At 40.9% G+C, this 22,210-nt stretch overlaps 1 protein-coding gene and 2 long non-coding RNA genes across 3 annotated transcripts in view; 1 reads left to right on the forward strand and 2 right to left on the reverse strand.

Annotated features, from left to right (window-relative positions):
• The window catches only part of rsrc1 (arginine/serine-rich coiled-coil 1), a 117,301-nt gene that overhangs the window by 30,957 nt on the left and 64,134 nt on the right, over positions 1 to 22,210 (reverse strand).
• LOC116679264 (uncharacterized) lies at positions 223 to 18,127 on the reverse strand. The gene is made up of 3 exons (XR_004329478.1): positions 18,117 to 18,127; positions 17,803 to 17,805; positions 223 to 315 (listed from the first exon to the last, which is right to left on the reverse strand). It is a non-coding gene; the product is annotated as an uncharacterized LOC116679264 (long non-coding RNA).
• Positions 543 to 13,279, forward strand: LOC116679256 (uncharacterized). The gene is made up of 3 exons (XR_004329474.1): positions 543 to 733; positions 3,011 to 3,013; positions 13,269 to 13,279. It is a non-coding gene; the product is annotated as an uncharacterized LOC116679256 (long non-coding RNA).

Consider the following 22,210-nt stretch of genomic DNA (forward strand, 5'->3'; position numbering starts at 1 on the left):
TAAACACTCTCCTGCTTCTTTGCTTTTCTATCTTGTAAACTTTGAACAGATTTGTGTGCTAGGTGCTAGAGATACCATGCTTAGGGATGTCTACAAATCACAACACCAAAAAAAAGAAAAAAATGTTTTTTATTAATTTAATGATTGAAAAAGGTAGTGTCTCCAGTTGTACCTCAATTATAACTTGTCTCCTGCTAACTGTACAACAGCACTTACTTTTGAAACATCCCAAAGCCCTCGTCTTACTGCCGGTAGCAGTAGCAACAGAGAGCAGAAGCCAGCAGGCAAGTGTTATTTAAACAAACTCCTGGTGTACTTAGTAACTTTCCGATCTATCGTTATATGAGTACATAACCTATTTGTACTACTGTAGAAGTTTTGTATCATTTCGGGCATTATTAGTGGGGTAATTTACGAGACACACCCGTGGTTCCATTAGCGCCTGCTTTAAGCTAATCAGCTGATAACGCTAACTCGCCCAATGTTCAACCCAGGTTAAAAAAGCTTCTTGGGGGGTGGGGGTGGGGGGGGTTATTGATGTTGTGGTGCAAAGGACCCTAGGGTTAAATTATTCCGAACCATCACTTTCAAGGCTCTGACAAACCAACCCAACAGCTGACCAGCGGCAGGAAAGGCAGTGGGACTGACTGCCTCCCCGAGTTGGTCCAAAAAGTGTCTCGGAACACACCGAAGCGACGCAGACTTGAGCGTACGTTCTGTGTGTGCACGAGACGTCTCCATTACAGCAGACGGCGCTAATCTGTGTTGTTGGCCAAAAAATGAAAGCCGGCAGCTGATTAGACAAACGCGTCACATTGGTCTGTCTTCTCCGGAATTTCAAAACCGACCATAATAGTGACTTGTTCAGAATACGATCTCATATTTTACAAAATTAGTTGACCAAAACGTGTTTCTGAAAACATTTTAAGAGAGAAATAGGCCATGCAGTTGCTGAATCTGTCTTCACTTCAGATCGCCAAAGATCAGTTTAAAAGATTTTTGCCAGATTTTGAGAGGCGTTCAACTTGTTCATCCCGCTCGTCATTGCCCGCCCCCCCGAGTCAGCATGTCAAATCGGCCAAAATGAAGGCTAACGATGAAGGAACACATCGAACAGACTCGGGTCCCTGACCTCGCATGACTGTCAGACGGCCGGTTGTCAGGTTGGTGTGGCAGCGCCTTAGCACTCTGTTGCTTCATAATTTGGGCAACTTTTCTGGAATTTGTACAGGAATTTGTTATAGTTCAGTGTAGCATTTCACCCAACTCAACATGGAGTTGTACATTATCAGGCCACACATTACATACCCAAAGTAATCATGCTTACATTCTTCTATTCATAATATGATAAAGTGCATCCATTGCAACTAACATGGTATTACCGTAACACTGATACATAGATTTTTAGGTGGGGGCATGCCAGCACCAGCAGTACCTCTGCGAGTATGAAGATTCATGTTCATACAAGTACATGTAGACTCTGCAAAACCCTGACGCAGAACATCTGGCTTTACCATCACAAAACAATTTTGGATGTTAAGAGCTGCAAGAATAAGGACAGATTTGGCCAACTTTTGCAGTATTTGCTGGAAACCTTTTCATAATTTTACAATTAGAAAAATACTTTGACCAAGTACTTCACTTTTCAAACCAAATAATCCTATTTATAAACACAATAAAAATCAAATCAAATTGTGAGTGGTACAAAGATGGGTAATAGGCACTCCCTGATAGACTTAATTACCACAACTTTCTTTTTCTGAATAAGTACTTGAAGCTACTGACCATTAAAGAAAAGCTCAAATTTACATATAATACTTTCTGTGCCTGCCTATTACTCCAAAATCAAACAAGGAGGTTCCACATTGCATCATTATTTTCATAAAAGTTGCCCAAATTATAGCCTGCAATAAGCAAACTGTGTGATCCTGGTAAGAAGTTGTACATGTGCTGCTATTTTAGAGCAGACATTTTTGTGTGTGTGTGTGTGTGTGTGTGTGTGTGTGTGTGTGTGTGTGTGTGTGGGTGTGTGGGGGGTGGTGTGTGTGTGTGTGTGTGTGTGTGTGTGTGTGTGTGTGTGTGTGTGTGTGTGTATCTGCTCATCTTTCCAGAGTGAACGCACTTGAGCGTGTTGTTGAATGGTAGAGAATAGGCTCTGGCTCCCCCGCTGAAAGCCTGTTGGATGCCATTGTGATGGCACACCACTGAGTGTGTGTGTGTCTCATGTGTGTGTAGTGGTGGTGGTGGTGGTGGGAGAGATGGGGCTAAGTCTATCAGGACCCCCGCACATGAAAGGTAAACTAGAGCCGCTAATCGCAGTGCTGACACAAGAAGGTTCAGGAGGGCGGCCACTTAGAAAAGAAAGGCAGGAGAGCTGGGACCCTGGCAGCGTCAATAGGGCTCAGCGCAACTGACCACATTATAGCAACATGCACACACGGCAGAATAGACACAAAAACTTGGTGGTCCCTGCCTGCTCTTTGGTGTGGACTTCACGAATGGTGGGTCTTGTGTGTGTGTGTGTGTGTGTGTGTGTGTGTGTGTATTCATTTTCTTTGATATGTTATTACAAATTCTGTAAAGACAGCCTAACATAACAGACAATGTTTTTGAAAAAATCTTTTTAATTTCTTTTCTTTTTCAAAGAAAAAAATGAATATGTGATTGAACTCCAAAATTACACACTCCGAGGGACGAGGTGACTATCGCTGGGCCTGATAACAAGGCTCCGAAGAACATCAAATGCAGGTGAGAGCGAAGAAATAAATAAAGCAAAGCATTACAAAATGAATACAATTTCAGGGACATATTTGGCAATTAACGCTAAAATGTCAGCTCATGAGAAAAGATGAAAGAAACAGAAAGACAGAATGCATGAGAGAGGGCAGGCTGAGAGTGGCACCAGGGAAATGGGGGAAACGAGGGAGACGGCCTGGCCGCAGGAGGAGTAGAAGCACAGGGTGGAGAAAGAGTGAGGAAGATTGGGCAAATGACAGCCCCCCCCTCAAAGGTAGTGTTGTACACTCCCTTCTCTCTTTCCTCTTTCACATCTCTTAATGCTTATTTTCATCACTTTGCTTAAAATATTGATAATCAATTAGCACTACGTCTGTTTTGTACAGAATCTGTGTCACGGTCTATCACTCTGTCAGAGCCAATTCGCCGCTCATTCAAAGTTCATTTTTCCTTGGCGGCTCTGTGCCTTTGGAGGAGTCATTACGCGGGGAACATAGCCCGGGGTGCAATCACCTATTCTCTTTCATTACTGGGGAGATGGAGAAGGTGAGAGAGATTATTAGAACTTTGGAATGATCACAAAGCTCCACGCCGCCTGTCAGATCCCCCCTACGTGTAATTCATCTGGCCCCACTACCCCCCCCCCCCCCCCCTCCCCTCCTCTCCCTCATCCCTCCTCCCCCAGCCTCAGCCAGGGGTTTGGCCACAGACATTATTCATGAACATCTGCAGCGCGCTGAATATTCCACAGCCTCCGCCGTGATGAAAAGGGAACTGCCCCTTTGACTTGAAAATTAACATGCCGGCACAGAGATTATGGACGCGCCGTTTCATTCCAAGCCGAGCTGGACCACGTGGAGCCAGGCCGAGCTGACGGTACAGGCTGGGCTGAGAACGGGAGAGGGGCAGAATTTCTTGTAATTGGGAGGTGTTTATTTCAAAGCAATGGTGCATAAACACAAACGGTCACACGTCCTTATTACTAATAGAGCTGTGATATGGTTGCATTAGTGGTGGACTTACAACAAGTCTTCCCCTCCTGCGGTAACCTTTATGTCGAAAGTAGAATTTCACAGACATATTTGCACACAAGTGCTCTGATTAATGTGAGAAGGGCCACATTTTTTTTTTTCATCCGATTATTTTTTGGGGCTTTTCCCTTTATTTGATAGTGACAGTGGATAGTAGAGCCCGACCAATAAAAGATTTTTGATATCCAATATGCCAATATATCGGCCGTTATACTGTATATTTAAAAAAGAATTATCCAGAAACGCGTCACAAAACATAAAATGATTTCCCTAACATTAGTCAGTTCTCACTAAAATAATATGATAATAATTAGTTTTATTGTTACAACAGAACAGAGGAACATCAAAACCTATTAAAGTTTTGATAAATAAAATGTATAATAATACAAACTTAAGAACTTAAGAACAAAAACACATTAACAAAAATAACAATTAGTGTTGCCAACAGGGACGTCCTAAGGTGTCCTCTGGTGGACAAACTATGCAACGCCAACACTCATAACATGGTTCACCGTCCGTTTATATATTAGTCATTATAAATGATTGTGATGAATAATTATTCCAATATATCGGTCGGGCTCAAGTGGATAGACCGTAAAGGGGCAGAGAAAGAGAGGAGATGACACGCAGCAAAGGGCCGCAGGTCGGACTTGAACCCGGGCCGCTGAGAAGGACTCGGCCTACATGGGGCGCACGCTCTTACTGGGTGAGCTAGAGGTCGCCACCTAAAACAATTCTTTGTCTGTACATGATACAATACATAATACAAGATTTTTAATGTCACAGTTGCAGCTGCAACTAATTTTTATGCAATCAGCAAAACAGTTGGGAGATTAACTTCCTGTGGATTGACTGATCGATTATTCCTTGCAGCTTTATTTTAAAGACTGGAGGCAACCCTGGAGCGAAGCTAAAATGTTTCCCGTAAACATCTCATTGCACCCTCTCACCTCCGTGCATCTCTCTCCTTCGTTCTCTCCTGGGCGTCTCTACATGAAAGCCCAGCCAGAGAACGGAGACTCTTCCTCTCGCACACCAGGAGCACCACTGCTGGAGAGACGCCAAGCATCCTCCCTCTCCCCCTCTCTCTCTCTCTCTCTCTCATGTATAGGTGTGCTGTCCCTCGCCAACCTCCCTGTGTCGTCATAGACACACAGTGGACTATGACGTGCCTCGCAAAGAGTTAATAATATCTATATATAGGAAGTGTAATCAGCCCTTTGTTGAGAAACAATTATTAAAAGTTATTGAAATTGTTAAAAATATGGTCCTTATTTTCCTAGCTTTTGCCAAATGACAATCTGTTTAACATATTTAAACTTTTAGTAAGGCTAACTGTTTTACGTACTTCTGGATTGCAAGAGGTAAATTTGAGCAAAACACAATTTACACACAGTTATAAGACTATCATAAGTTCTTCTTACACTTGCAGGTGTCTCAGACTTGCGTAATGTGTGGTATAAAATATGTTTACCTTCCAAGAGTTAATTGGACCATTCACATTTAAAAAATGCTATTTCACAATTACCGCTAAGAATTTCAAATCAACCTCCTCACAGTTATCAAAAACCCATATACTACATGTGTGGATGCAGGGCACCATGGAAACAGAAATAAAGAAGGAGAAAAAAAAACAGAAATATAAGCAGACAGACATGCTGTTGAGAGAGAAACATGGGGAGCAGTTAGAGGGTTCTGACACGGCAGAAGCGGGACTTTGCGCCGCCTCTTGTTGATTGTAAATGGCAGAGCAAGTTTATTCTGGCAGTTGGAGCAAAAATGGAGTCTGACAGCTTTGTCAGGGAGTTTGAGCGGCTCTGTGGCAGGGCAGGAATCGGGATGATTTCATCCCTTTCATCTCCAAATCGCCGATGTACACTCGGGGAAACCTCAAAAAACACAAAAAAAAAAGAATAATAATAATAAGGGGAAAAGAAAACCAGTCTGCCATAGGTTCGGGATGACAAGTGATTTTTTTTCCTCAAAACACTTGTCAAAATGGATCAGAGCAATAAAAAGATGAGCAAAGAATCCGAAAAATGGCAGACCAAAGTCTGAAAGAGCTGGATGCAGAACAAACATCAGGAGATGTTAAGGAGATGATAGCACTCTCTCCAAAATACAACAATATTAATAATCCTAGCACTCTGTCCCACCTTTCTTCTTCTTATCCTTCATTGTAATTTATTTTACAACACATTCCTGCATTACAACCCACTCAAGATCTTGCCCTCTATGATTCCTAACTGCAGCCTCAAATACCAGTGTGGGCATTGCTGCAACCTTTGCCAAGATATGAGAGTTCCATTATAACTGACCTAAATACATGGCAGCAACTTTACGTGCACTCCAAACCTATTTATGCTCCTTTTTCTATTTCATAAACAGTCCTCTTCTCAAACTCTTCCCTTTTTCTTAGGGAGAGTCTGAGAGGCGACAGCTCAGAAACGTGAAGACGAGTCTATAGCCTGTGTTAGAGAGGAGGGATTGACAGAATAAAGGAAGCTTTACTAGCACTGCTTTGCACTGTTACACTCCCATAGGTTTATCCCTGTGATCCCTTCTACCTCTATCTACTTCCCCGGTTTTGATTTTCTTTTTCAATTTACAGGATTTGTTTCTGTGTGCCTGACAGCGAGGAGGATGAGGTATAAAATTAATCTTTATCCCGGTTTTGTTGTGTTTCCTCCTCCTTGACAATGCATGTCAGTAATTAGCCGGCCAGTTTGGTTTCAGGCTTTTCAGTGGGTGCCTCCGTTTGCCAACTTTCGCCTTTTGTTCTTGCCACACAATACCGCCCACTCGCCCTCGTTGTCTCTCTCCCTCTCTCTCCTCTCTGCTCCCCGCCTCACACCCACACAGGGCGTTACACAATCTATCCAAATGTGCTTCGCTTTAAAACCCCATTACTTAGCCCCTGTTGTTTCGTTCAACACAATTAAAAGAACAGGCCCTTCATGAGAATTCAGAGAGCTTCGCTCATTCACTCCCACCCTCCTCTCCTTCACTCTCTCTTCTTCAGTGGTTGAGCGTTGGCCGAGGAGTTACTGTGAACAGGCCAGCTTAGTTCCCCTAATTCCCTAGGTTTTGTTTGCATATAGGCTTAGTTTGGTTCCATTTGAAACTACTCAATGCCATGGCTCATCCCCTGGCTGTAACCAGACCAGTGAGCAACTTTAAAGATCGGCCAGCCAAATGGAAACAGGGAAGTCCACACACCCACCCCCACACACACACACACACACACACACACGCAGCTGAAGAACCCAACAAGGTTAAAGGGCACCGGCATTGTTATCTCTCTAAGTACTGACACACTTCAAAAGGGTGAAAAACTTGAAGGCTTTTCCAGTAATGACTACCCGGTAGGGTTTTTGCAGAAGGTCTGCTGGTAATTTCAAGCTCTGGCCTTCCACACAAGCGTTTAAGCCCTGCAGGATGGGCTTAGTTCAAAAGAAAGTCAGGTAAATGAGAGACAAGGCTACTGGTCAGTAGTGACCACAAGGTTGCTGTCAGGTAAGTTTGAAGAGGGAATAGACATGTCGAATTTCAGAGAATTATCCCTCAAGTGGAAAATAACGAAATGTCTCATGTGTGAGTTGTGCAACTACTATTGCATGCAAAACTGTACCGATCACTCGCTCATAAATACATACAATTCAGACTTGTAAATTAATCATCAACAGAAAACTATCCAGGAACTATTTTGATTATGATTAACCCTTTCAGTCTTTTTTTAACGCAGAAATACAAAGCAAGCAAACAAAAACAAGCAATGTGAAGATGTCATTTTGGGCTTTGGTTACATTTTTCATTGTCTTCTGACATTCTGTAGACCACACAACTAATTAATATAGTTAATGTTCTCAGTAGATTATTCGATAAGGAAAATAATCATTTCTGTTGACAACTGAAAGTCTGCCAAACGATTTTCCTGAATCTCTTCTGGCACGATCACTTCTGGCATCTAACATCTTGGTTAAGTTTAACATTGTATTGTGCTCTATTTAAAAATCTAAATCATCTCCCAAACCACATCCATTACAATTGGAAGACAATAGATTAATCACTTTCTAACTAAATGGAGACAGCTGGTCAGGACAATGATGCAAAACTCAGATTTTATTTTGCTAAACACGGCACAGTTTTCAAACCATGACTATCTCATTTGATTATGTTTGATATTTATTTAGCACAAATTAAAGCAAAAATCAACTTAATGCTTGGTCATTATGCTTCCAGTTAAATGGTTTAATTGAGTTATGTAAGGAAGTTAACTAGCCGTCTGAGAGACACACACACACACACACACACACACACACACACACACACACGCCTGTATTTAACAAGTGGTCTCCGCCTTTGTTGCAAAGTGGAAAGGAGGTCAACACTGCCCACCAAATGACGAGTATGAGGGTATGGGAGTTGTCCCAAGCTGTAGACGGCTCCCTAATTAACACTGGACATTCGCATTAACAGAAACAGCGCTGTGGAACGTAAGGTCCGGCTATAACACACATACATACTAGGATGGGAGAAGCAGGAAAAAAAACACCCAGGGTTGTTTGCATTTCTAAAAAATATTCACAATTGTCTCTGGACGAAGCGAGGGTGGCTCTGCAAAATAGTCTTGGGAAGGAAATTGTTTTGGTGGAACTTTGGCTACCCGCATAAAAAAACACCACATACAATATTAAATAAGGTTAACTGTTCACACAATTCAGTAACGTCAGCTATATAAATTAGCTGGATACATGGTTAAATGTAATTTGCTGCTACCAGTGTATCGCCAGGTGTATTTTGTTCACAGCAATACCCGCCAATCAGCCGCAAAATGTCCCAGTTAGAGAGTAAAGACCGTAAACATATTCTTTGTAAATCTTTACAATCGTTCCCCAAAAGAACCAAGCAGAGCTGCCTTGTTGCACAATCCACATTTTTTTCAAAACTTGCCAGTGTGTGTCTTAGTTGGGTGTATTATATTAGTGGCTTTATCCTGGAAATGTACTTCGGTTGATCCAGACTACACACCGGACAAGACTTTTAGCAACAAACATGCATAATTGCTCTGATGTGCATCAGGAAACTGTACGTGTGCCCGACAGTGAGCCCGGCAAACAGCAGCACAAAGGAAACAATCATTTAAATATTCTCCATATAATGGAGAGTGGAATCAAATATATTCAAAGACATATCATTAACATTCCTAATCAGACATTTGAGACTTTTTTTTCCAGAGTTGCATCACAGTTCACAAACCAAGTTAATTAACTCAACCCCTGACACCCACCAAAATCAATGTTACTACAGCGTGCTCGACAGCCAAAATGAGATCCAGCGATGCTTCGTGCAGTACTTGTGGCTGTAATGCTCCTCACTGGTTGCAAGGTCTTAATGTGGTTATAAAATCAAGGTTTAACTCATTTGTACTGAATAGCTAATAGCCCTGATCAGAGAGGACACCAACAATGGCTTGTATTAATCATTTGACTATTTGCAATCAGGCCACGCTGCTCAAGCTAACCACTTAATCAAGTTAATTAATAAAAACAACCCTTTCTTAATAGGATAATATCATATATATGTATTAATTTGATGAATTATGCATAAGAGCAGGAGTTACTGGAATTGTTGGGTCTTTGTAAATTATAGTATGGTCTAGACCTACTCTATCTGTAAAGTGTCCAGAGATATTCTTATGATTTGATACTATGAAATAATTTTTAGTTGATTTGTTTAGGGTAGGATTATGATCGTTGTGACCGTTAATTTTCAAATTGCACCAACTGGTGTAAGTGTAGGAGAAAAGGCCGTGAGACAGACAGATACACAGACAGACACGCACATGTTTGTGTTCATATGTTCATGTAATCCTCTGTGGGAGCTGAAATTGATCTTTCTTTCAGTCAGATAGGGGCACACAAAAAAAAAATATATATATATACTAATTACATCAGCCCTGAAAAGAAATCATTGATCAATGGCATTATGGGAAATTAAACTGCCCCCAAAACTGGATCAAAGTGAATCAAGTGGCTTAGCAGGGGTTTCGTTGGGGCTCTGCAGACGGGTGACAGGATTATCACCCCTGGACACACACACATACACACCTCATTAAAATGATACAGTAGTATGTTACAGGACTTATATGATGCACACACACATGATTTTGTTATTCACAGTTGCGAACAAAACTATATCTGACGACTTTGGCCAACATGAGCCTCATCAGTCAATGCCAAATCCTTTACTCCCCTAACTGTGTGTTTCACAAGCTCTATTATAACAATTATTTAAACAAAATGTTCTATACAAAAATATTTTTTTTTATAAAGCAGCCCTGGCCTAATGTGAGTGGGCCTCATGTCCAGGACCTGTGGAGGGGTCCACTGGGGGAATGAATAAAAGATAGGGGCCCCTGCTGGTTCATCTGGCCATCTATTGGTGCCCCGAGACCGCCATAATCTGTTTCCCCGTCCCACTAGCACCACCACTGGCCCCTTAGGGCTCCCGGCCTGCTGCTAGGGGACCCCTTCATGTGTAATTAACAGTTCCCAAGCTGCAACACAGACACAAACATACAAAAGACAAAGTGTGGTGCTTTTCCGAGCGTTTGATTATGTTTACATGGCATGCAATTTTTCCGATATTAACTCAATAAAGACAAGTAAACTGAAGTACATTTGCCATGAACTGAGCTTGTTGTGATCATTACTGATGCTTTTTTTTTAAGTCACATTATTAAAAGGATATTTAAAGCACGTATACACCTTAATCCAACTACTAGTTTAACAACATGAGGTTGAATACTGGAGGGGAAATTGTTTTAATATAACATGGAGGGGGAATCTTGTGTCTAATCATGAGCACTCCACCTGAGATAAACTTAAAACAACAAACAATGAACAACTTAACTGCTTTGGTTTAGGGTTATAATGCCTCGTTTGTGCTTGTATGAGCAGCACCATATTTTGAAAGGGAAAATATGCTATCTGGCTCAAAAACTGATCCAATCAGCTGCAAAAAAGATTCTGGCCAGTGCCAAACGACACTGCAACTAACCAAAGTGAATGCATGCTGTACCTCAGTAGACCACAATGAGCTAAATGGAATTTGCGGGATGGCTTTGTGAGGAAAATGAAAACCCCCGAAAATATGAACCTAAATTTAAAGTCCTTTGGCAAAACCAGTTACGTACAATCCTTGCACTATGGTGGATCCAATACAGTCATTTCCATCACAACTCAATTGGTATGAATACAGCAAACACTTAAACGTTAGTGTTGGTTTGTGAATTAACAAAACTATAAAAAAGGTTTTTATGTAAAAAACAGTTTGCTCTCTGTATAAAAACACAATAGTTGGATGCAATCACCAGTAAACAAAACAACCAACAGGTACATAGTTCTTGCAGTTGAAGCCAGTTTGTTAGTGGAAGCTATAAAACTCTACAAAGGCAGAGAGCAGCACTCACTAAGCCACAGCAAGCTGCCACTTAGTACAAAGTTAGCTACATCAACTCCACTTGTACTTACATTGTGCCCCAATCTACTTACATTGGCAAATCCAGGGCTTACATTACCCTGAAACGAGCAGCGGATATTGGCAGAATGGGCTTACCCAGGCATTGTTTTTACTGGGATTTTCTGAGGGAATTTTCTGGCCTGCTGTTTAAGTAGAAAATATTGAGGACAAAAATAAAGTAGTTGTTGTTGGCCTCCTTCTTCAGGAGAAGGAGTTCAGGGGAATTTAGGGGGGTGTTAAGATGATTTGTAGGCCTTTTCTCATATCAGATCATCTGAAATGTGAGTGATTACAACGGTAATCAGCTGCAAGCCGACACTGGCACAGTCTGTGTTTAGGAGATAAAGGGCGAGAGACAGAGTTAAGAATGAAGAGAGAGAGAGACAACAGAAAGAGGGAGGAGAGGAAGACGAAGGTGGCAGATTATTTCTCAATATTATCACATACCATGGATGGCCATTCTCCCTCTTTTTCAGCTTTTCTCTCTCTTTCTCATACACTCTTTCTATTCAGAGATCTATTTGAGCTTGGCCAAACAAATAGCTGACACTGCCTCATCAAAGCTGCGGATTGGAAGCCCGGGCCAAGTGGGGCTGTTGACAAGTGAGGGCAGTGAAAGCAGAGGAGGAGAGGAAAGAGCAATACAGAAAGAGAGACAACAGAAATCCCTGCTGTAATTCCCCAAACTGTAATCCACTGGGTTTAATGGTCTCTGTGTGTGTGTGTGTGTGTGTGTGTGGATTATACATTTATCATCAATGCTCATCATTGCTCTCATACTAGTGTGTGTGTGTGTGTGTGTGTGTGTGTGTGGAAAAGCCAGCTTCTATAGACAGCCCAACAATGCCGGCTGAGGGATTAAAACCCTCGCTCTCTATCATATAACCACATATCCTGGCCAATTTAGAATAACGACGAGCTTATTCACTGCGGCTGATCCCACCGATTAGTCCTGATCTGGAGACACCCCCCAACACACACACACACACACACCTCTACCACTTGTCAAACACGCTGTACATTTTGTCAGAATTGAGGATTCCCTTGTTACTGTGTCACGACTCATCGGTTTCTCACTGTTAGTGAACTAGTCCCAGCAGGAGTAATCAAGACCCCCATAAGATGTTTTTAAGTACATAAACTCTATCAAGTCAAGGTCAGAGGTCATACCTGGTTCTATAAAATCCTGGCAGGTTTTAACACTGAATGGGGATTTAAAGGTCCGTCACGATTAGAAACCAGATTACACATCTAATTCACTACTGCAGCTCAACTAGTCTCAGATAGATTCCACGTAGATCAAATACAGATACATGGAGAGATGTGTTTCTGGTATTTAACCTACCCTCATTGATATAAATTCCACACAATGGAAACACCTGTCAGTAATGAATTACAATTTAACAGCACCACAAACTACATGCTCCAAAATGATCATAAAATTGAATCACCACCGCTCGAAACAGTTTTAAAACAAGCTGTACATTGTAACCTTCACGACGTTGTCTTAGACTGTTCACTTCAGACAGGTCTATCTAATCAACTGGCAACTGAGTGTTCATTTTGTGGGGGGGGGAAAAAAAAGGATTTATCTCTGGAACAAAAACTGTACTATCACCCTGATCGGATGTTTCAGGGCAGAACGCCACTTAACCTTGGTATCTTTGGGACACTGATACAAAATTTAAATGTATAGCGTGTTGCAGTTCTCAATTGCATGACTGCAAAGTAATGAAGACTCATTTAAGCATGATTTTAGGATTAGGCTGCATTCAGACTGACAGCAGCGCTGTGTAAAACAAACGCCTGTCAGTGATTTGTATGAGGCTGCTGCCAACGTAGAGGGCTCGGGCAAAAAACTAAAATGCAAAACCTGGCTCAACTTTTATCTCCACGCAACTGTTCATTCCTGGTAGATTACTTTGTAAAATGAAAACCGTATTTCTTCTGTTTACCTCCCGATTGCCACAACAAAAGATACCTCTCCAGAGCAGTACAACCTCACTCATGATTTTATAATGTCTGATCAACCTAACCTAATCTATTCTATACTCAAAAACTGGACTTTCTTAGTTGTATTTTATCATCTCACTGGCACCTGAAACAAAATACCCCACAGTGGTTTTTTGGTGTAAATGGCAACTTGCTCCTTTTTACTGTAGACTTAATAAATAAACTGGAAAGTCATGAAAGGGACTGTACTCGATATGCAGAGAATTAGTATAGCAGTACAAATATTCGCTGTGTAAAGATATATATATGTTTTGACATCCTGTCCGCCCGCATGCATTACAAAGCCCCAGTATTTGACGAGTTGGGGAACCATCAGAGCCGTGTGGAAGCAATCCCAGACCACTTTTCTTACAGCCATTTTACATTCTATCGTAAAAGCATTTGACGTGATATAAATTACTTCTTTGATATACAAGTTTTATCTTGCTTACCTACAACTACTGGGAAGGAATACTGCTGCACACCTAAGTCTGACAGATCCATTGGAGAACTTAAACAGAAGTTAAAATAACTGTTGAATTAAGGTCATTTAATGCAAAATGCTGTATTGAATAAATCCCTGAATAAGGTAATTTAGACTAAACATTGTATGAAATTAGTAATCCAGCAGTACGCAAGACAGTTATTCACTTATTTTAAAGATGAACTCCCCTTGACATTTAAAAAGCTTTACTGAGTAGTTCAACAGACAACCCATGGTCGTCGTAACCTTTCAGGTATGCGACTGTCACTATTACTGCTAGGCCACTTGTGGAGCCTGGATCTGGCCCCTAGATACCGAAAATGTGTCCACAAAGCCACGGATCAAGAACAGGTTTATTCTGAGTATGAACAGAGCTGATCGCATCAATCTCTGTGGTGGAGTCTGCAGCCTGGATTGGCTTTGGATTCGTCCATTGGATCTAAGAAGACATGAATCAAACTGAGAGAGACAGATTAGCCTTTGGTAACAAGAAATAATGTTCGAGACATCAGAAAAACATACTTTTACTATCAGCAGACACAGGCCCGGACATCTTTCTTTTAAGCTGACACGCACTAATTCATGGTGCACAGTCGCTCACACAAATGTACGTTTGCTGAACATGTGTCCTGCAGATGTAGGTGCTATGAAAAAGGTCCTGTTTTCTGTGTGTATATGAGCGAGAGAGTGAGTGAGGGAAACATGTAGAGACAAGAAATACCTGAAGAATCCAAATATATGAGCAGAAGAAAGAAGGGAAATTAAATGAACATTAATTCTCCCACAGCAATTCCCTACTTCTCAGCATGAGGAGATGAAAGAGGGGCAATGTACTTTCTGATATTTATTTCTCCTTAAATACACAGCTGGAGTTCTGGTCTGGGAGACAGGGCCCTGGTTGGGAGGAGCCGGGTACCCAGGGGCCCCTTATTGCCTGGTTTACTAATTAGGCAGAAATATGCAAGATTGAGCCAATGGTGGATTAATTAACTGTTTATTTGTCTTCACCCCTCTATTGGAAACAGTAGGATTGGTCTGAGGGATGCAAGAAGAGGAAGAAAGTGTTGGGTGCGGCATTCCTGGGACAAATCGATGGATGTGTTGGTGTGTGTGGTGTGGGTGTGTTTGGTGTGTGTGTGTGTGTGTGTGTGTGTGTGTGTGTGTGTGGTGTGTGGTGTGTGTGTGTGTGTGTGTCCTATTGTAAATAATGTGGCAGTGCCGCCCTTTGAATGAGCGTGGGTGGATGTCTCTGTCATCAGCCCACTGCGCCACACAGACGACGGTTGTTTAAGTTAGTCGTGATGTGGGATAGCACATGCAATGCCAAGACTGAATGAAAAGGACATGAAGGGACAGTGTATGGAAGAGAGACCTTTGAAGACAGGAAAAATAAGCACTAAGAATACAGTGTGTGTTGGGGTTAAGTGACGACACGGAATCACATCCAATAGAGATTCCAGCTCTCAAGCGACACTGCGCTAGTAGTCAAACTAAAAAGAGTAAAACTTGCAGTGAAGGTATGATTACTTGGGTTAATCATGGACGGAAATCACCTCCTACGATAGACTAGGTAGTCAGTGTGAATGTTAAAGTTATTCATAAAACACTGGTGTAAAATTGGTGATGACGCAGACTTTGTTTAAAAAAAAAAAAAAACATTCAAGTTTTTGTCCAACCTCCACAGTCTGGATGTGAAGCTGCTGTGAAAGTTGCACGGCAGCTGCTCGGCAACATTACTTGCTTGCTTCTGATTTTAAATCAACACTTACATTTTTCCTTTCTCTTCTTTATGAGATTAAAACCACAATTTAAAAAAACTCATGAAATTGCAAAAGTAAAACTTCACCCAGAAAACTTCCAGTGTTCACGGACGGTCTGTTACGGTCTAACAACTACATTTTTCATCATATTACATGTTCTACAGGATTTACTGGAATACATTTTTTGTCAAAAAGCTATTAAAAAGTACAGTAATGGTGGCTTGTTCACTTCTGCCAACAGGCCAGATTCATCATGTAATGTAAGCCTAAAAACTGAGAAAGGAAGCGGGAGAGAAGCATGTAACAGCAGGGAGAGCAGAGGACTAAAAAGCTGTGTGTGTGTGTGTGTGTCTGTGTGTGGTCTGTGTCTGGTTCAGTGTATGTGTGTGTGTGTGTGTGTGTGTGTGTGTGTGTGTGTGTGTGTGTGTGAGGGTAACAACGCAATCTGTACGAAATTAGGCCTCCATTAGAAGTTTGAAACAACTCATGACTTCCATCTGTTGCTGAGACCTGGAACGTGAGATTGGAGACGACAGGTGTCTAAATGTTTATCAGCCGTGCTGCGTTTATTTCTGTGTCTCTGAGTTAGGAGGAAAAATGACCAACACTAATCTAATTCAAACTAACATTCACTTTGAAATGTTGCTGGTGTGGCAGGAATAAAAACACATGCTGTTCAAAACCATTGCAGTCAGTACAGCATGTGCCTCGGCATGTAGAATTTAACTCCTTAGCCCCATGAGAATACACACAAATCTCAGCACGTGCGTGCAAGTGCACACATGGTTAATAGAAAGACGAAAAAAGAAGAGATACCTTATTGATTCCCAGGGGGTAATTACATGGTGTCTCAATCTTAAACAATGAAGGTTGTAATATGTAACTAACACGTAAAAAATCAGTTTAAAGTACCTAAAAACATCCAGATCTGAAACAAGTAATATTTTAATAAGTATAATAAGTTACTCTGGTCCAGGTCCTCAGGACTTTTGGCTTCTAATAACATAACATTCACTACCATAGAGCCAAAAACAGGAAAGAAGTGTGCCGCTGGTTGTTCAGCCCTAGAAGTTGGAGGGTCAATATGTCTTTAGTGTTGTAATATTGCAGGTAGTTTGCAAATATTAACAAATGCCAAATTAATGACTTACATAATCAATGTTGATTGAAACTAAAACAATAGATTAGAAAATGTGTACAAATATAGAAAATTACCAATTTGATTTGATGGCACACCATTATGTCAGGTGGTTGGCCCCACTGTGCTCTATCAGTTCTGTAGTTTTGAGAGAGAGAGTCAGTTGTATAAAAAAGTTGTATAACAAACTGGTCTTTTTAATTTTTTATTTATGAGACATTTATACTAAATATAAAATTAGGTAAAGTCAAGAGAGATGATACTAAGTGCTTGAGGAATAAAACACTAAGTAAGAATAAGCTTAAAAACTGACGGACAGATTTAAAAAGAGCAATTTCTTTTTTTATTTAAAAACTTAATTACGCAAAATGTCCTTATCTAAACTAAACCTAATGCAAAGCGGTGATCTCAACAGAAATATTCACCCACCAAGTCACTTAGCTCTTCCATTGAAATAAAAACAAAGCAGAACAAATATGCTAATGATCTAAAATCATTTTAAAAGTGTGAAAAGACACTTAGATTGTGTAGATATAAAAAATAAAAAAAGGTCATTTTTACCATTTTGTCCTGGAGACACCTACTGTAGCTTGAACTACCACAGATGTGCACTTTGCCATGGTCTCAAGTTGCATCTTATTTCTGTTAGCAGTTACATTCATACAGTAAAAGAGCAGGCGCACACATATAGAGGTTTACTCCTCAGCGCAGCGGGCGGGTTCAACTTCGACCTCCGGCCCTTTGCTGCATGTCGTTCCCCCTTCTCTCCCCTTGCAGAGTCTTTAGCTCTCCTATGGGAATAAAGGCTTAAAAATGCCCCCAAAAATATCTAACAGGAGAAGTACATGTAATCAATGACAGACTGTCTGGGAATTAAACCAAGAGATCAACAGCTAATGATTAAACTGCTCTTGGGTCAGGACTTAAACACTAATGCCCACGACAATCTACTCCTTTCTCATCATCTGAAATTATTTGATCAGTATCTGCTGCAAGATATCCACCTGTGCCTGTACGTGATTAAATCAACCAGCTACTGTATATCATAATCCTCACCTGTCACACCAACGTTTTAACCACTACCTTCTCCTAACCTGTAAATCCGCCTCATTCCCCCGATCCACCTCCACATTTTACCCCCTGGGGGATGCGATCCCTCACTGTTGAGGTATTTTACAGACTTGTTGCCAATTTGTTGCTTTCCAGTGGAAAAAATAAATGTAATAATGAGGGGGAGAAATTCATTAAACATGTGTGTGAAATACTTTTCAAGTGCGAGAGGAAGATTCATTGGAATGTTCATACGGCGCATAATCATGCCTCCGTCTGCTCAGCCTGCAATGGCATAAAACATTTAATCTGGGATGAACACTTTGTCGCTTTCTCTCTCTCTCTCTTACCCTCTCCCTCTAAATGCCCCCCCCCCCCCCCCCCCCCCCCCCCCCCCCCACACACACCCCACTACTCTCTATCTTCCTTTCGGTTTCTCTGCATCTCTCTCTGCGACTGCCAGAAACCACAATCATAAAATTATTAAAATGCTGTTTGGCTGCCATTAATCAGTGGTGGTGATAAATCCTTGTGTGGGAAGTGACAGAGCATTAGTCACATACCTCTTGGCCTCAACAGACAGAGAATAATGAGCCACGAGCCGGACCGGGTCAATCATAAACTCATCAAATGCGTCATTTAATTTCTTCATTTAGACAAACACAATTTGTTTATGGGAAAGATATCAGGTGTTGTGGAATGAGAAACGGCGCTGAAACGCTGGTACATTAATCAAGGCTTGATTACACGCGACTCTGCGGTTGTTTATCCTAATTTCATTCATTTCCATCAACAAAGCAAACACAGACGAACACAGCCATTAGTGATGGTTGGGGATGGCACAATTACAGCCGCGTATTAAATAAAGTGATGATGAATGGTCCAATACAAACTAAAACAAAGGGGGTTTTATTACTTCAATTCCATCCCAGCCCTCGCCTTCCTGTGTGTGTCTATGGAGCCTCGCTGGTGTGAAAGAAGAGAAGAAAAAATAAAAAAAAAAAGAGGACGTTTCAACTTTATTACTAGAGGAGGCCAGATGATGAAAGAAAAGGGAAAATATAAAGAAAAAGAAAAACTTTGAGAGAAGTGACTCCTTTGAAATGACAGTTGGTTATATATGATAGCAAAAGACAGCCTTGTACATGAAAACTTCTGTTACAGTTACATTTCTAATTAAAATCATTGGGTCAGCTTGTTATAAAAGCAGCTAAACCCGTGATTTACCTACATACACACAGACTTTACACACACAAACACTTGATGCAAGTCAGCAAGCAGGCTAAAGAACTGCACCGGGGAATTTGCCTTTTACTCCATACCGCTGACTTTTAGCCATTACAAACACCCAACGCTGCGTTAAATAGGGCAATGAAATGAACCATGTCTAATTGCATAATGTGACATTTATTTCTTCTTATAGCTTCATGTGTACTAAATCCAGGGAACCTTAAAGAAGTAGTTGGACACGTTGGGAAATACACTTCTTTGCATTCCTGCCTGCTCCTGGCTAACAAATAGTCTGGCACATAACGTCCTGTAAAACACAGCAACGTTTTTTACGCTTAGTTTTCTGTACAGATTATAAAGAGATAAAGGCATGTTAATCGGAGAGCTTTAGAGGTGCTGGTCGGTGGTTTTTGTTGCCTTTGGACAGAGACAGGCCAGCTGATGAGAGTGGTATCCATCCTCTTATCCAACTCTCAGCAAGAAAGTAAATAAGCATATTTCCCAAAATGTTGAAATATTTCTTTAAGGCTCTGGGGGGTGCATGATTTCATCGCATTTTTATGATATTTATATTTTAATAGATATAATTTTTATCATGTGAGTGGGATAGTGTTGTCTACAGTATATAGAGAGAGAACCAGAGGCAAGCTGCCTGTGTTTACTATTTAGACCCATGTAAGGTCAAAACCATTTGGCATTTTTAAGCTGCCCTGTTGAGGTTTCTTTTAAACAAACAAAAGTTATGTTTACATCTACATAACTATGACATTAATACGATTAATTACGATTACACTTTTTAATTGTTTGACAGCACTAATATTTATACATCACTGACACGTTAACATTTATTCGGTGTCTCAAAGGGGAGCAACAGATCACAAAACTCACGGTTCAGAGTGGATCAATTTCCGGATTTTTTAATGCTTTCCATTTATTACTGAAAGAACTGTTGTAAAACACAGCATGTACAAGCTAGGGAGGGTAGTTTGCTTTCCCGGGAAAAAGAAAAGACTTTCACTCTGGAAATGCGTGTTCCTTGGGAGTGTTTCAATCCAAACCAAATATCTTTCCTAAACTTAACTGTCATCACCACATAACAATCACTTTATGTCGCCTAAACTTAACCGTAATGTTACAAAGCTCCATATTCTCGGGTAACTCAACTACCAACTGCTGCTGATAAGACTGAGCTCTGTAGCCGGTGTCACAGCTTTTCAAGTTCTTCCACTCCTCCAGTAGCCATAACCGTCTCTATCAACATGCTTTTAAAATGCTCCATTCATGTGAACATATAACTTATTTTAACACGCCCCATTCACATCAACAGAAAATTGTGTTGCCTGTGTCTTTTCACGGCAACCCTCCATAGAGATTTATCAGCCTACTTTAAGTAACACTGACACGAAAAATGTATTTCACACTATTATTTTTATGGTTAAACTTTGCAAATAACCTGTGGTTCACATGTATTCTAAAGAGTGGGTTTCAGATCAATGGATCAACGATGGTCCATTACATCACTAGTGTCTTGGACAAGGACACTTTAATATGCTGTTAGGAGGAGCAGGGACTCAAACCACCAACCTTCTAATCTACCCTCTGATCTACTGTCGTGCTCCGCCCATTGTACAATTAAATCAAGCATTCCTCCATTCTTCACGTGAAGCCCTTCAAGCAATCACAGGTGTCTTGGCCACATCATTCATCCTATTTGTCTGCATTTACTTCTGCCGTTCCCTGTGACTCAATCCTCCGTGGATGTAGCCCAGCAGCAGAGCTGCACATTAAGGCATCATGGACCTGAGCTTCTTTAAAAACTGGTTAAAATACTAGGACTTTATTAGTCCAAATGTTGGATATAATGAAAAAACAACTAGTGATCCAAATCTAAGCGTTATTTTAGCCAAAATGTATCAGCGTCACTAACTAGGAGATATTTAATTTGTAGACTAAGTAACACCAAACAAGCCTTGGAGTCGTTGTTGCCCTTAAGAGTAATACAACCAATCAACTGAATCACCTGAAGAGCCATCAGAAGAATCCACTGTGATGAGTGTACGAAGGCCAAGGTTGCTGCGGCAACCCATCCTCGTCCATCTATAACAGGAACGCTGAACATCCATCCATTTTCTATACTTGCTTTTTCTCATTCAGGGTCGTAGGGAGGGCTGGGGCTTGTCCCAGCATGCATTGGGTGAAAGGCAGAGAAACAGTCTGCCTGTCTATTACAGCATATAGAGCAGCATTCAAAGCTATGAGGAATTTGGAATTTCCAATTCACCTCACCTGAATGAAAATTCAGCACAGGTAATCTCCATTTGACTTAAAACCAACTGGCTGCGCCAGTGATGAGTCAGGTGTGTCCTATGAAAGGGATTGAATATTTGGAATTCAACAACTCTTAAAATCTGCTTTCACTTTAACATTAAAATGGGTTTTTTCTGTTGATCCATGTCAGAAAGCCAAAATATTAAAGCTACTCTGATTCAATGTTGTGTCACAATAAAGCATGAAAACACATAAGCACTGTTAAGTCCCTCTGAATTTTTTATATCAAATTACTGATTTTAATCATGATTAATAACCATGACCACAGTATTAGGCAAAATGCAATTTAATTGTTGGCATTATTGTGCAGCCCTGGCCTTAACATGAAGAATAGTCTGTCAGAGGGTAGACATTATTACAAATCATGAAGACAAGGATGCCCAGGTCTACACTGTGTCTAATCCAGGGCCAATCAGACAGCTACATCCATTAAGGATGTAGCTGGTCTAACCCTAAAAAACCAGATGTCACAGAACAACTTGTTGTTGGGTCCCATATCTTCCCTGTCTTTCACTCCCAAAAGTGTCCAAGCAATGAAATCTGTATACCTTCCACATGATGAGAATTCAATATTACTGTTCACAGTATACGCTGTCTTTACTCTCTCCTTCTCATCTCTCACTCTGCATTCTTTGTATTCAGCCTCCCTCTCCACCCCCTCCCAAAAAGCTCTGAGCGCCTGCCAGCGGTCCAAGGTAATTAAATTACTGAGCAAAGTTTACTTAACAGTAAATGGTTAGCAAAATTTAAGGTGATCGCAAATTTGCTTTCATTCCACTTCAATGGCAGGCCTGTTTAAGGCTCGTGTGCAAATAATTAGCAAATACATTTGCATCAAAATCATTTATACCATATGTTTCAAAATTATGGAAAGTAGCAAATTAAAAATATTCTTTTTCTGTTATGGAAATGTATAAATGTTGAGCGAGAAAAAGGG

Source organism: Etheostoma spectabile, chromosome 3, assembly GCF_008692095.1.
Source record: "Etheostoma spectabile isolate EspeVRDwgs_2016 chromosome 3, UIUC_Espe_1.0, whole genome shotgun sequence".
Taxonomy (NCBI): Eukaryota; Metazoa; Chordata; class Actinopteri; order Perciformes; family Percidae; genus Etheostoma; species Etheostoma spectabile.